This window comes from Motacilla alba, chromosome 28, assembly GCF_015832195.1.
Source record: "Motacilla alba alba isolate MOTALB_02 chromosome 28, Motacilla_alba_V1.0_pri, whole genome shotgun sequence".
Classification (NCBI taxonomy): domain Eukaryota; kingdom Metazoa; phylum Chordata; class Aves; order Passeriformes; family Motacillidae; genus Motacilla; species Motacilla alba.
The window spans coordinates 96,958-109,942 of NC_052043.1; positions in this window are offsets into that span (position 1 = coordinate 96,958).

The window sequence follows — 12,985 nt, forward strand, 5'->3', positions numbered from 1 at the left end:
CTGCCCCGGTAAGCAAAACTCACCAGCCCACGTTCCTGGTCTCAGTTTGCAGAGCTCCATGGGCACTCTCAAAGCAGCCCGAGTTGGCACAGGTGGCAGCTTGTCCCCGGGCGGAATCTTCGGATTCGCGGAAATCCAGCAGGCAGCCGGCCCCTAAGGGCCGAGGGCGTACCTGGTACACAAAAAGGCTTCTGCTCTGGTAAGCAAAACTTACCACCCCACGTTCCTGGTCTCAGTTTGCAGAGCTGCATGGGCCCTCACAAAGCAGCCCGAGTTGGCACAGGTGGCAGCTTGTCCCTGGGCGGCATCTTCGGATTCGCGGAAATCCAGCAGCCAGCCGGCCCCTAATGGCCGAGGGCCTGCACGGACTGAAGAAGGCTTCTGCCCCGGTAAGCAAAACTCACCAGCCCACGTTCCTGGTCTCAGTTTGCAGAGCTCCATGGGCACTCTCAAAGCAGCCCGAGTTGGCACAGGTGGCAGCTTGTCCCTGGGCGGCATCTTCAGATTCGCGGAAATCCAGCAGGCATCCAGCCCCTAAGGGCCAAGGGCCTACCTGGTACACAAAAAGGCTTCTGCTCCGGTAAGCAAAACTTACCACCCCATGTTCCTGGTCTCAGTTTGCAGAGCTGCATGGGCACTCTCAAAGCAGCCCGAGTTGGCACAGGTAGCAGCTTCTCCCTGGGCGGAATCTTCTGATTCGCAGGAAATCCAGCAGGCATCCGGCCCCTAAGGGCCAAGGGCCTACCTGGTAGACAAAAAGGCTTCTGCTCCGGTAAGCAAAACTTACCACCCAATGTTCCTGGTCTCAGTTTGCAGAGCTGCATGGGCACTCTCAAAGCAGCCCAAGTTGGCACAGGTGGCAGCTTGTCCCTGGGCGGCATCTTCGGATTCGCGGATATCCAGCAGGCAGCCGGCCCCTAAGGGCCGAGGGCCTACCTGGTACTGAAGAAGGCTTCTGCCCCGGTAAGCAAAACTCACCAGCCCACGTTCCTGGTCTCAGTTTGCAGAGCTGCATGGGCACTCTCAAAGCAGCCCGAGTTGGCACAGGTGGCAGCTTGTCCCTGGGCGGCATCTTCGGATTCGCGGAGATCCAGCAGGCATCCGGCCCCTAAGGGCCAAAGGCCTACCTGGTACTGAAGAAGGCTTCTGCCCCGGTAAGCAAAACTTACCACCCCATGTTCCTGGTCTCAGTTTGCAGAGCTGCATGGGCACTCTCAAAGCAGCCCGAGTTGGCACAGGTGCCAGCTTGTCCCTGGGCGGCATCTTCGGATTCGCGGAAATCCAGCTGCCAGCCAGCTCCTAAGGGCCGAGGGCCTACCTGGTACACAAAAAGGCTTCTGCCCCGGTAAGCAAAACTCACCAGCCCACGTTCCTGGTCTCAGTTTGCAGAGCTCCATGGGCACTCTCAAAGCAGCCCGAGTTGGCACAGGTGGCAGCTTGTCCCTGGGCAGAATCTTCGGATTCGCAGGAAATCCAGCAGGCATCCGGCCCCTAAGGGCCAAGGGCCTACCTGGTAGACAAAAAGGCTTCTGCTCCGGTAAGCAAAACTTACCACCCAATGTTCCTGGTCTCAGTTTGCAGAGCTGCATGGGCACTCTCAAAGCAGCCCGAGTTGGCACAGGTGGCAGCTTGTCCCTGGGCGGAATCTTCGGATTCGCAGGAAATCCAGCAGGCAGCCGGCCCCTAAGGGCCGAGGGCCTACCTGGTACACAAAAAGGCTTCTGCCCCGGTAAGCAAAACTCACCAGCCCACGTTCCTGGTCTCAGTTTGCAGAGCTCCATGGGCACTCTCAAAGCAGCCCGAGTTGGCACAGGTGGCAGCTTGTCCCTGGGCGGCATCTTCGGATTCGCGGAAATCCAGCAGGCAGCCGGCCCCTAAGGGCCGAGGGCCTACCTGGTACACAAAAAGCCTTCTGCTCTGGTAAGCAAAACTTACCACCCCATGTTCCTGGTCTCAGTTTGCACAGCTCCATGGGCACTCTCAAAGCAGCCCGAGTTGGCACAGGTGGCAGCTTGTCCCTGGGCGGAATCTTCGGATTCGCAGGAAATCCAGCAGCCAGCCGGCCCCTAAGGGCCGAGGGCCTACCTGGTACACAAAAATGCTTCTGCTCCGGTATGCAAAACTTACCACCCCATGTTCCTGGTCTCAGTTTGCAGAGCTGCATGGGCACTCACAAAGCAGCCCGAGTTGGCACAGGTGGCAGCTTGTCCCTGGGTGGCATCTTCGGATTCGCGGAAATCCAGCAGCCAGCCGGCCCCTAATGGCCGAGGGCCTGCACGGACTGAAGAAGGCTTCTGCCCCGGTAAGCAAAACTCACCAGCCCACGTTCCTGGTCTCAGTTTGCAGAGCTCCATGGGCACTCTCAAAGCAGCCCGAGTTGGCACAGGTGGCAGCTTGTCCCTGGGCGGCATCTTCAGATTCGCGGAAATCCAGCAGGCATCCAGCCCCTAAGGGCCAAGGGCCTACCTGGTACACAAAAAGGCTTCTGCTCCGGTAAGCAAAACTTACCACCCCATGTTCCTGGTCTCAGTTTGCAGAGCTCCATGGGCACTCTCAAAGCAGCCCGAGTTGGCACAGGTGGCAGCTTGTCCCTGGGCGGCATCTTCGGATTCGCGGAAATCCGGCTGCCAGCCGGCCACTAAGGGCCGAGGGCCTGCCCGGTACTGAAGAAGGCTTGTGCCCCGGTAAGCAAAAGTCACATCCCCACAATCTTGGTGTCAGTTTGCAGAGCTCCATGGGCACTCTCAAAGCAGCCCGAGTTGGCACAGGTGGCAGCTTGTCCCTGGGCGGCATCTTCGGATTCGCGGAAATCCGGCTGCCAGCCGGCCCCTAAGGGCCGAGGGCCTACCCGGTACTGAAGAAGGCTTGTGCCCCGGTAAGCAAAAGTCACATCCCCACAATCTTGGTGTCAGTTTGCAGAGCTCCATGGGCACTCTCAAAGCAGCCCGAGTTGGCAAAGGTGGCAGCTTGTCCCTGGGCAGAATCTTCGGATTCGCAGGAAATCCAGCAGGCCCCTAAGGGCCAAGGGCCTACCTGGTACACAAAAAGGCTTCTGCTCCGGTAAGCAAAACTCACCACCCCATGTTCCTGGTCTCAGTTTGCAGAGCTGCATGGGCACTCTCATAGCAGCCCGAGTTGGCACAGGTGCCAGCTTGTCCCTGGGCGGCATCTTCGGATTCGTGGAAATCCAGCAGGCAGCCGGCCCCTAAGGGCCAAGGGCCTACCTGGTACACAAAAAGGCTTCTGCCCCGGTAAGCAAAACTCACCAGCCCACGTTCCTGGCCTCAGTTTGTAGAGCTCCATGGGCACTCTCAAAGCAGCCCGAGTTGGCACAGGTGGCAGCTTCTCCCTGGGCGGCATCTTTGGATTCGCAGGAAATCCAGCAGGCATCCGGCCCCTAAGGGCCAAGGGCCTACCTGGTACTGAAGAAGGCTTCTGCCCCGGTAAGCAAAACTTACCACCCCATGTTCCTGGTCTCAGTTTGCAGAGCTCCATGGGCACTCTCAAAGCAGCCCGAGTTGGCACAGGTGGCAGCTTGTCCCTGGGCTGCATCTTCAGATTCACGGAGATCCAGCAGGCAGCCGGCCCCTAAGGGCCGAGGGCCTACCTGGTACTGAAGAAGGCTTCTGCCCCAGTAAGCAAAACTCACCAGCCCACGTTCCTGGTCTCAGTTTGCAGAGCTCCATGGGCACTCTGAAAGCAGCCCGAGTTGGCACAGGTGGCAGCTTGTCCCTGGGCAGAATCTTCAGATTCGCGGAGATCCAGCAGGCAGCCGGCCCCTAAGGGCCGAGGGCCTACCTGGTACACAAAAAGGCTTCTGCTCTGGTAAGCAAAACTCACTAGCCCATGTTCCTGGTCTCAGTTTGCACAGCTCCATGGGCACTCTCAAAGCAGCCCGAGTTGGCACAGGTGGCAGCTTGTCCCTGGGCGGAATCTTCGGATTCGCAGGAAATCCAGCAGGCATCCGGCCCCTAAGGGCCAAGGGCCTACCTGGTACACAAAAAGGCTTCTGCTCCGGTAAGCAAAACTTACCACCCAATGTTCCTGGTCTCAGTTTGCAGAGCTGCATGGGCACTCTCAAAGCAGCCCGAGTTGGCACAGGTGGCAGCTTGTCCCTGGGCTGCATCTTCAGATTCGCAGGAAATCCAGCAGGCAGCCGGCCCCTAAGGGCCGAGGGCCTACCTGGTACTGAAGAAGGCTTCTGCCCCGGTAAGCAAAACTCACCAGCCCACGTTCCTGGTCTCAGTTTGCAGAGCTGCATGGGCACTCTCAAAGCAGCCCGAGTTGGCACAGGTGGCAGCTTGTCCCTGGGCGGAATCTTCGGATTCGCGGAAATCCAGCAGGCAGCCGGCCCCTAAGGGCCAAGGGCCTATCTGGTACACAAAAAGGCTTCTGCTCTGGTAAGCAAAACTCACCAGCCCATGTTCCTGGTCTCAGTTTGCACAGCTCCATGGGCACTCTCAAAGCAGCCCGAGTTGGCACAGGTGGCAGCTTGTCCCTGGGCGGAATCTTCGGATTCGCGGAAATCCAGCAGGCAGCCGGCCCCTAAGGGCCGAGGGCGTACCTGGTACACAAAAAGGCTTCTGCTCTGGTAAGCAAAACTTACCACCCCATGTTCCTGGTCTCAGTTTGCACAGCTCCATGGGCACTCTCAAAGCAGCCCGAGTTGGCACAGGTGGCAGCTTGTCCCTGGGCAGAATCTTCAGATTCGCGGAGATCCAGCAGGCAGCCGGCCCCTAAGGGCCGAGGGCCTACCTGGTACACAAAAAGGCTTCTGCCCCGGTAAGCAAAACTCACCAGCCCATGTTCCTGGTCTCAGTTTGCACAGCTCCATGGGCACTCTCAAAGCAGCCCGAGTTGGCACAGGTGGCAGCTTGTCCCTGGGCGGAATCTTCGGATTCGCAGGAAATCCAGCAGGCATCCGGCCCCTAAGGGCCGAGGGCCTACCTGGTACACAAAAAGGCTTCTGCTCCGGTAAGCAAAACTTACCACCCAATGTTCCTGGTCTCAGTTTGCAGAGCTGCATGGGCACTCTCAAAGCAGCCCGAGTTGGCACAGGTGGCAGCTTGTCCCTGGGCTGCATCTTCGGATTCGCAGGAAATCCAGCAGGCAGCCGGCCCCTAAGGGCCGAGGGCCTACCTGGTACTGAAGAAGGCTTCTGCCCCGGTAAGCAAAACTCACCAGCCCACGTTCCTGGTCTCAGTTTGCAGAGCTGCATGGGCACTCTCAAAGCAGCCCGAGTTGGCACAGGTGGCAGCTTGTCCCTGGGCGGAATCTTCGGATTCGCGGAAATCCAGCAGGCAGCCGGCCCCTAAGGGCCGAGGGCCTACCTGGTACACAAAAAGGCTTCTGCTCTGGTAAGCAAAACTCACCAGCCCATGTTCCTGGTCTCAGTTTGCACAGCTCCATGGGCACTCTCAAAGCAGCCCGAGTTGGCACAGGTGGCAGCTTGTCCCTGGGCATCATCTTCGGATTCGCGGAAATCCAGCAGGCAGCCGGCCCCTAAGGGCCAAGGGCCTACCTGGTACACAAAAAGGCTTCTGCCCCGGTAAGCAAAACTCACCAGCCCACGTTCCTGGTCTCAGTTTGCAGAGCTCCATGGGCACTCTCAAAGCAGCCCGAGTTGGCACAGGTGGCAGCTTGTCCCTGGGCGGAATCTTCGGATTCGCGGAAATCCAGCAGGCAGCCGGCCCCTAAGGGCCGAGGGCGTACCTGGTACACAAAAAGGCTTCTGCTCTGGTAAGCAAAACTTACCACCCCATGTTCCTGGTCTCAGTTTGCACAGCTCCATGGGCACTCTCAAAGCAGCCCGAGTTGGCACAGGTGGCAGCTTGTCCCTGGGCGGAATCTTCGGATTCGCAGGAAATCCAGCAGGCAGCCGGCCCCTAAGGGCCGAGGGCCTACCTGGTACACAAAAAGGCTTCTGCTCCGGTAAGCAAAACTTACCACCCCACGTTCCTGGTCTCAGTTTGCAGAGCTGCATGGGCACTCACAAAGCAGCCCGAGTTGGCACAGGTGGCAGCTTGTCCCTGGGCGGCATCTTCGGATTCGCGGAAATCCAGCAGCCAGCCGGCCCCTAATGGCCGAGGGCCTGCACGGACTGAAGAAGGCTTCTGCCCCGGTAAGCAAAACTCACCAGCCCACGTTCCTGGTCTCAGTTTGCAGAGCTCCATGGGCACTCTCAAAGCAGCCCGAGTTGGCACAGGTGGCAGCTTGTCCCTGGGCGGCATCTTCAGATTCGCGGAAATCCAGCAGGCATCCAGCCCCTAAGGGCCAAGGGCCTACCTGGTACTCAAAAAGGCTTCTGCTCCGGTAAGCAAAACTTACCACCCCATGTTCCTGGTCTCAGTTTGCAGAGCTGCATGGGCACTCTCAAAGCAGCCCGAGTTGGCACAGGTAGCAGCTTCTCCCTGGGCGGAATCTTCTGATTCGCAGGAAATCCAGCAGGCATCCGGCCCCTAAGGGCCAAGGGCCTACCTGGTAGACAAAAAGGCTTCTGCTCCGGTAAGCAAAACTTACCACCCAATGTTCCTGGTCTCAGTTTGCAGAGCTGCATGGGCACTCTCAAAGCAGCCCAAGTTGGCACAGGTGGCAGCTTGTCCCTGGGCGGCATCTTCGGATTCGCGGATATCCAGCAGGCAGCCGGCCCCTAAGGGCCGAGGGCCTACCTGGTACTGAAGAAGGCTTCTGCCCCGGTAAGCAAAACTCACCAGCCCACGTTCCTGGTCTCAGTTTGCAGAGCTGCATGGGCACTCTCAAAGCAGCCCGAGTTGGCACAGGTGGCAGCTTGTCCCTGGGCGGCATCTTCGGATTCGCGGAGATCCAGCAGGCATCCGGCCCCTAAGGGCCAAAGGCCTACCTGGTATACAAAAAGGCTTCTGCTCCGGGAAGCAAAACTTACCACCCCATGTTCCTGGTCTCAGTTTGCAGAGCTCCATGGGCACTCTCAAAGCAGCCCGAGTTGGCACAGGTGGCAGCTTGTCCCTGGGCGGCATCTTCAGATTCGCGGAAATCCAGCAGCCAGCCGGCCCCTAAGGGCCAAGGGCCTACCTGGTACACAAAAAGGCTTCTGCTCCGGTAAGCAAAACTTACCACCCCATGTTCCTGGTCTCAGTTTGCAGAGCTGCATGGGCACTCTCAAAGCAGCCCGAGTTGGCACAGGTGGCAGCTTCTCCCTGGGCGGCATCTTCGGATTCGCGGAAATCCAGCTGCCAGCAGGCTCCTATGGGCCGAGGGCCTACCTGGTACTGAAGAAGGCTTCTGCCCCGGTAGGCAAAACTCACCAGCCCACGTTCCTGGTCTCAGTTTGCAGAGCTCCATGGGCACTCTCAAAGCAGCCCGAGTTGGCACAGGTGGCAGCTTGTCCCTGGGCTGCATCTTCAGATTCGCGGAAATCCAGCAGCCAGCCGGCCCCTAAGGGCCGAGGGCCTACCTGGTACTGAAGAAGGCTTCTGCCCCGGTAAGCAAAACTCACCAGCCCACGTTCCTGGTCTCAGTTTGCAGAGCTCCATGGGCACTCTCAAAGCAGCCCGAGTTGGCACAGGTGGCAGCTTGTCCCTGGGCTGCATCTTCGGATTCGCAGGAAATCCAGCAGGCCCCTAAGGGCCAAGGGCCTACCTGGTACACAAAAAGGCTTCTGCCCCGGTAAGCAAAACTCACCAGCCCACATTCCTGGTCTCAGTTTGCAGAGCTGCATGGGCACTCTCAAAGCAGCCCGAGTTGGCACAGGTGGCAGCTTGTCCCTGGGCGGCATCTTCGGATTCGCGGAAATCCAGCTGCCAGCCGGCCCCTAAGGGCCAAAGGCCTACCTGGTACTGAAGAAGCCTTCTGCTCCGGTAAGCAAAACTTACCACCCCATGTTCCTGGTCTCAGTTTGCAGAGCTGCATGGGCACTCTCAAATCAGCCCGAGTTGGCACAGGTGGCAGCTTCTCCCTGGGCGGAATCTTCGGATTCGCAGGAAATCCAGCAGGCATCCGGCCCCTAAGGGCCAAGGGCCTACCTGGTACACAAAAAGGCTTCTGCTCCGGTAAGCAAAACTTACCACCCAATGTTCCTGGTCTCAGTTTGCAGAGCTGCATGGGCACTCTCAAAGCAGCCCGAGTTGGCACAGGTAGCAGCTTGTCCCTGGGCGGAATCTTCGGATTCGCAGGAAATCCAGCAGGCAGCCGGCCCCTAAGGGCCGAGGGCCTACCTGGTACACAAAAAGGCTTCTGCCCCGGTAAGCAAAACTCACCAGCCCACGTTCCTGGTCTCAGTTTGCAGAGCTGCATGGGCACTCTCAAAGCAGCCCGAGTTGGCACAGGTGGCAGCTTGTCCCTGGGCGGCATCTTCGGATTCGCGGAAATCCAGCAGGCAGCCGGCCCCTAAGGGCCGAGGGCCTACCTGGTACACAAAAAGCCTTCTGCTCCGGTAAGCAAAACTTACCACCCCATGTTCCTGGTCTCAGTTTGCAGAGCTGCATGGGCACTCACAAAGCAGCCCGAGTTGGCACAGGTGGCAGCTTGTCCCTGGGTGGCATCTTCGGATTCGCGGAAATCCAGCAGGCAGCCGGCCCCTAAGGGCCGAGGGCCTACCTGGTACACAAAAAGGCTTCTGCCCCGGTAAGCAAAACTCACCAGCCCACGTTCCTGGTGTCAGTTTGCAGAGCTCCATGGGCATTCTCAAACCAGCCCGAGTTGGCACAGTTGGCAGCTTGTCCCTGGGCGGAATCTTCGGATTCGCGGAAATCCAGCAGGCAGCCGGCCCCTAAGGGCCGAGGGCCTGCCCGGTACTGACAAAGGCTTCTGCCCCGGTAAGCAAAAGTCACATCCCCACGTTCCTGGTGTCAGTTTGCAGAGCTCCATGGGCACTCTCAAAGCAGCCCGAGTTGGCACAGGTGGCAGCTTGTCCCTGGGCGGCATCTTCGGATTCGCGGAAATCCGGCTGCCAGCCGGCCACTAAGGGCCGAGGGCCTGCCCGGTACTGAAGAAGGCTTGTGCCCCGGTAAGCAAAAGTCACATCCCCACAATCTTGGTGTCAGTTTGCAGAGCTCCATGGGCACTCTCAAAGCAGCCCGAGTTGGCACAGGTGGCAGCTTGTCCCTGGGCGGCATCTTCGGATTCGCGGAAATCCGGCTGCCAGCCGGCCCCTAAGGGCCGAGGGCCTACCCGGTACTGAAGAAGGCTTCTGCCCCGGTAAGCAAAACTTACCACCCCATGTTCCTGGTCTCAGTTTGCAGAGCTCCATGGGCACTCTCAAAGCAGCCCGAGTTGGCACAGGTGGCAGCTTGTCCCTGGGCTGCATCTTCAGATTCACGGAGATCCAGCAGGCAGCCGGCCCCTAAGGGCCGAGGGCGTACCTGGTACTGAAGAAGGCTTCTGCCCCGGTAAGCAAAACTTACCACCCCATGTTCCTGGTCTCAGTTTGCAGAGCTGCATGGGCACTCTCAAAGCAGCCCGAGTTGGCACAGGTGGCAGCTTCTCCCTGGGCGGCATCTTCGGATTCGCGGAAATCCAGCTGCCAGCCGGCTCCTAAGGGCCGAGGGCCTACCTGGTACACAAAAAGGCTTCTGCCCCGGTAAGCAAAACTCACCAGCCCATGTTCCTCGTCTCAGTTTGCAGAGCTGCATGGGCACTCTCAAAGCAGCCCGAGTTGGCACAGGTGGCAGCTTGTCCCTGGGCGGAATCTTCGGATTCGCGGAAATCCGGCTGCCAGCCGGCCCCTAAGGGCCGAGGGCCTACCTGGTCCAGACATAGGCTACTGCCCCGGTAAGCAAAACTCACCAGCCCACCTTCCTGGTCTCAGTTTGCAGAGCTCCATGGGCACTCTCAAAGCAGCCCGAGTTGGCACAGGTGGCAGCTTGTCCCTGGGCTGCATCTTCGGATTCGCGGAAATCCGGCTGCCAGCCGGCCCCTAAGGGCCGAGGGCCTACCTGGCACAGACAAAGGCTTCTGCCCCGGTAAGCAAAACTCACCAGCCCATGTTCCTGGTCTCAGTTTGCAGAGCTCCATGGGCACTCTCAAAGCAGCCCGAGTTGGCACAGGTGGCAGCTTCTCCCTGGGCGGAATCTTCGGATTCGCAGGAAATCCAGCAGGCAGCCGGCCCCTAAGGGCCGAGGGCCTACCTGGTACACAAAAAGGCTTCTGCCCCGGTAAGCAAAACTTACCACCCCATGTTCCTGGTCTCAGTTTGCAGAGCTGCATGGGCACTCTCAAAGCAGCCCGAGTTGGCACAGGTGGCAGCTTGTCCCTGGGCGGCATCTTCAGATTCGCGGAAATCCAGCAGCCAGCCGGCCCCTAAGGGCCGAGGGCCTACCTGGTACTGAAGAAGGCTTCTGCCCCGGTAAGCAAAACTCACCACCCCATGTTCCTGGTCTCAGTTTGCAGAGCTCCATGGGCACTCTCAAAGCAGCCCGAGTTGGCACAGGTGGCAGCTTGTCCCTGGGCTGCATCTTCAGATTCGTGTAGATCCAGCAGGCAGCCGGCCCCTAAGGGCCGAGGACCTACCTGGTACACAAAAAGGCTTCTGCCCCGGTAAGCAAAACTCACCAGCCCACGTTCCTGGTCTCAGTTTGCAGAGCTCCATGGGCACTCTCAAAGCAGCCCGAGTTGGCACAGGTGGCAGCTTGTCCCTGGGCAGAATCTTCGGATTCGCAGGAAATCCAGCAGGCAGCCGGCCCCTAAGGGCCAAGGGCCCAAAGGTAATATGCAGGCTTCTCCCCAGGGAAAGAAAACTCACCAGCCAATGTTCCTGGTCTCAGTTTGCACAGCTCCATGGGCACTCTCAAAGCAGCCCGAGTTGGCACAGGTGGCAGCTTGTCCCTGGGCGGCATCTTCGGATTCGCGGAAATCCAGCAGGCAGCCGGCCCCTAAGGGCCGAGGGCCTACCTGGTACACAAAAAGGCTTCTGCTCTGGTAAGCAAAACTTACCACCCCATGTTCCTGGTCTCAGTTTGCAGAGCTGCATGGGCACTCTCAAAGCAGCCCGAGTTGGCACAGGTGGCAGCTTGTCCCTGGGCGGAATCTTCGGATTCGCAGGAAATCCAGCAGGCATCCGGCCCCTAAGGGCCGAGGGCCTACCTGGTACACAAAAAGGCTTCTGCTCCGGTAAGCAAAACTTACCACCCCATGTTCCTGGTCTCAGTTTGCAGAGCTGCATGGGCACTCTCAAAGCAGCCCGAGTTGGCACAGGTGGCAGCTTGTCCCTGGGTGGCATCTTCGGATTCGCGGAAATCCAGCAGCCAGCCGGCCCCTAATGGCCGAGGGCCTGCACGGACTGAAGAAGGCTTCTGCCCCGGTAAGCAAAACTCACCAGCCCACGTTCCTGGTCTCAGTTTGCAGAGCTGCATGGGCACTCTCAAAGCAGCCCGTGTTGGCACAGGTGGCAGCTTGTCCCTGGGCGGCATCTTCAGATTCGCGGAAATCCAGCAGGCATCCAGCCCCTAAGGGCCAAGGGCCTACCTGGTACACAAAAAGGCTTCTGCTCCGGTAAGCAAAACTTACCACCCAATGTTCCTGGTCTCAGTTTGCAGAGCTCCATGGGCACTCTCAAAGCAGCCCGAGTTGGCACAGGTGGCAGCTTGTCCCTGGGCGGCATCTTCGGATTCGCGGAAATCCAGCAGGCAGCCGGCCCCTAAGGGCCGAGGGCCTACCTGGTACACAAAAAGGCTTCTGCCCCGGTAAGCAAAACTCACCAGCCCACGTTCCTGGTCTCAGTTTGCAGAGCTCCATGGGCATTCTCAAACCAGCCCGAGTTGGCACAGTTGGCAGCTTCTCCCTGGGCGGCATCTTCGGATTCGCGGAAATCCAGCAGGCAGCCGGCCCCTAAGGGCCGAGGGCCTACCCGGTACTGACAAAGGCTTCTGCCCCGGTAAGCAAAACTTACCACCCCATGTTCCTGGTGTCAGTTTGCAGAGCTGCATGGGCACTCTCAAAGCAGCCCGAGTTGGCACAGGTGGCAGCTTGTCCCTGGGCGGCATCTTCGGATTCGTGGAAATCCGGCTGCCAGCCGGCCCCTAAGGGCCGAGGGCCTGCCCGGTACTGAAGAAGGCTTGTGCCCCGGTAAGCAAAAGTCACATCCCCACAATCTTGGTGTCAGTTTGCAGAGCTCCATGGGCACTCTCAAAGCAGCCCGAGTTGGCACAGGTGGCAGCTTGTCCCTGGGCGGCATCTTCGGATTCGCGGAAATCCGGCTGCCAGCCGGCCCCTAAGGGCCGAGGGCCTACCCGGTACTGAAGAAGGCTTGTGCCCCGGTAAGCAAAAGTCACATCCCCACAATCTTGGTGTCAGTTTGCAGAGCTCCATGGGCACTCTCAAAGCAGCCCGAGTTGGCACAGGTGGCAGCTTCTCCCTGGGCGGCATCTTCGGATTCACGGATATCCGGCTGCCAGCCGGCCCCTAAGGGCCGAGGGCCTACCCGGTACTGACAAAGGCTTCTGCCCCGGAAAACAAAACTCACCTGCCCACGTTCCTGGTCTCAGTTTGCAGAGCTCCATGGGCACTCTCAAAGCAGCCCGAGTTGGCACAGGTGGCAGCTTGTCCCTGGGCGGCATCTTCAGATTCGCAGAAATCCAGCAGTGGTGGTTTTTTAGGTGAGGTTTCGGGTGGTTTTCGCGCTGTTTCTCCTGTCCACCTCAGGTACTTCCGACTTTGCCTCTCAGGCTTCCCCTTCCCCTCTGCCTCTTTGTGTCACCCTCATGTTCCGCCCTGCTGCCTCTCAGCTTCTCTGTGCTACTCTGGAGCCCCCCTTTGCTCCTAAAGCCCCCTTCTGCCTCTCAGCTGCCCCCATTCTTCGTGTCGTCCTGCTGCTCCCAGGCCCTGGTGACACCCTGCAGACCCCTGTGACACCCTGTAGCCCTCGGTGACTATCTGCAGCCCTGTGTCCTGAAGTGGGATGGCTGTTCCATATCCCTTGGGCAATCACAGGGCCATGCATCGCAGAGAGAAGCTGCTTGTGTGGCCAAAGTTCAGGAGAAGGTGGTGTGTGTCCCACCTCCTTAACAGACTT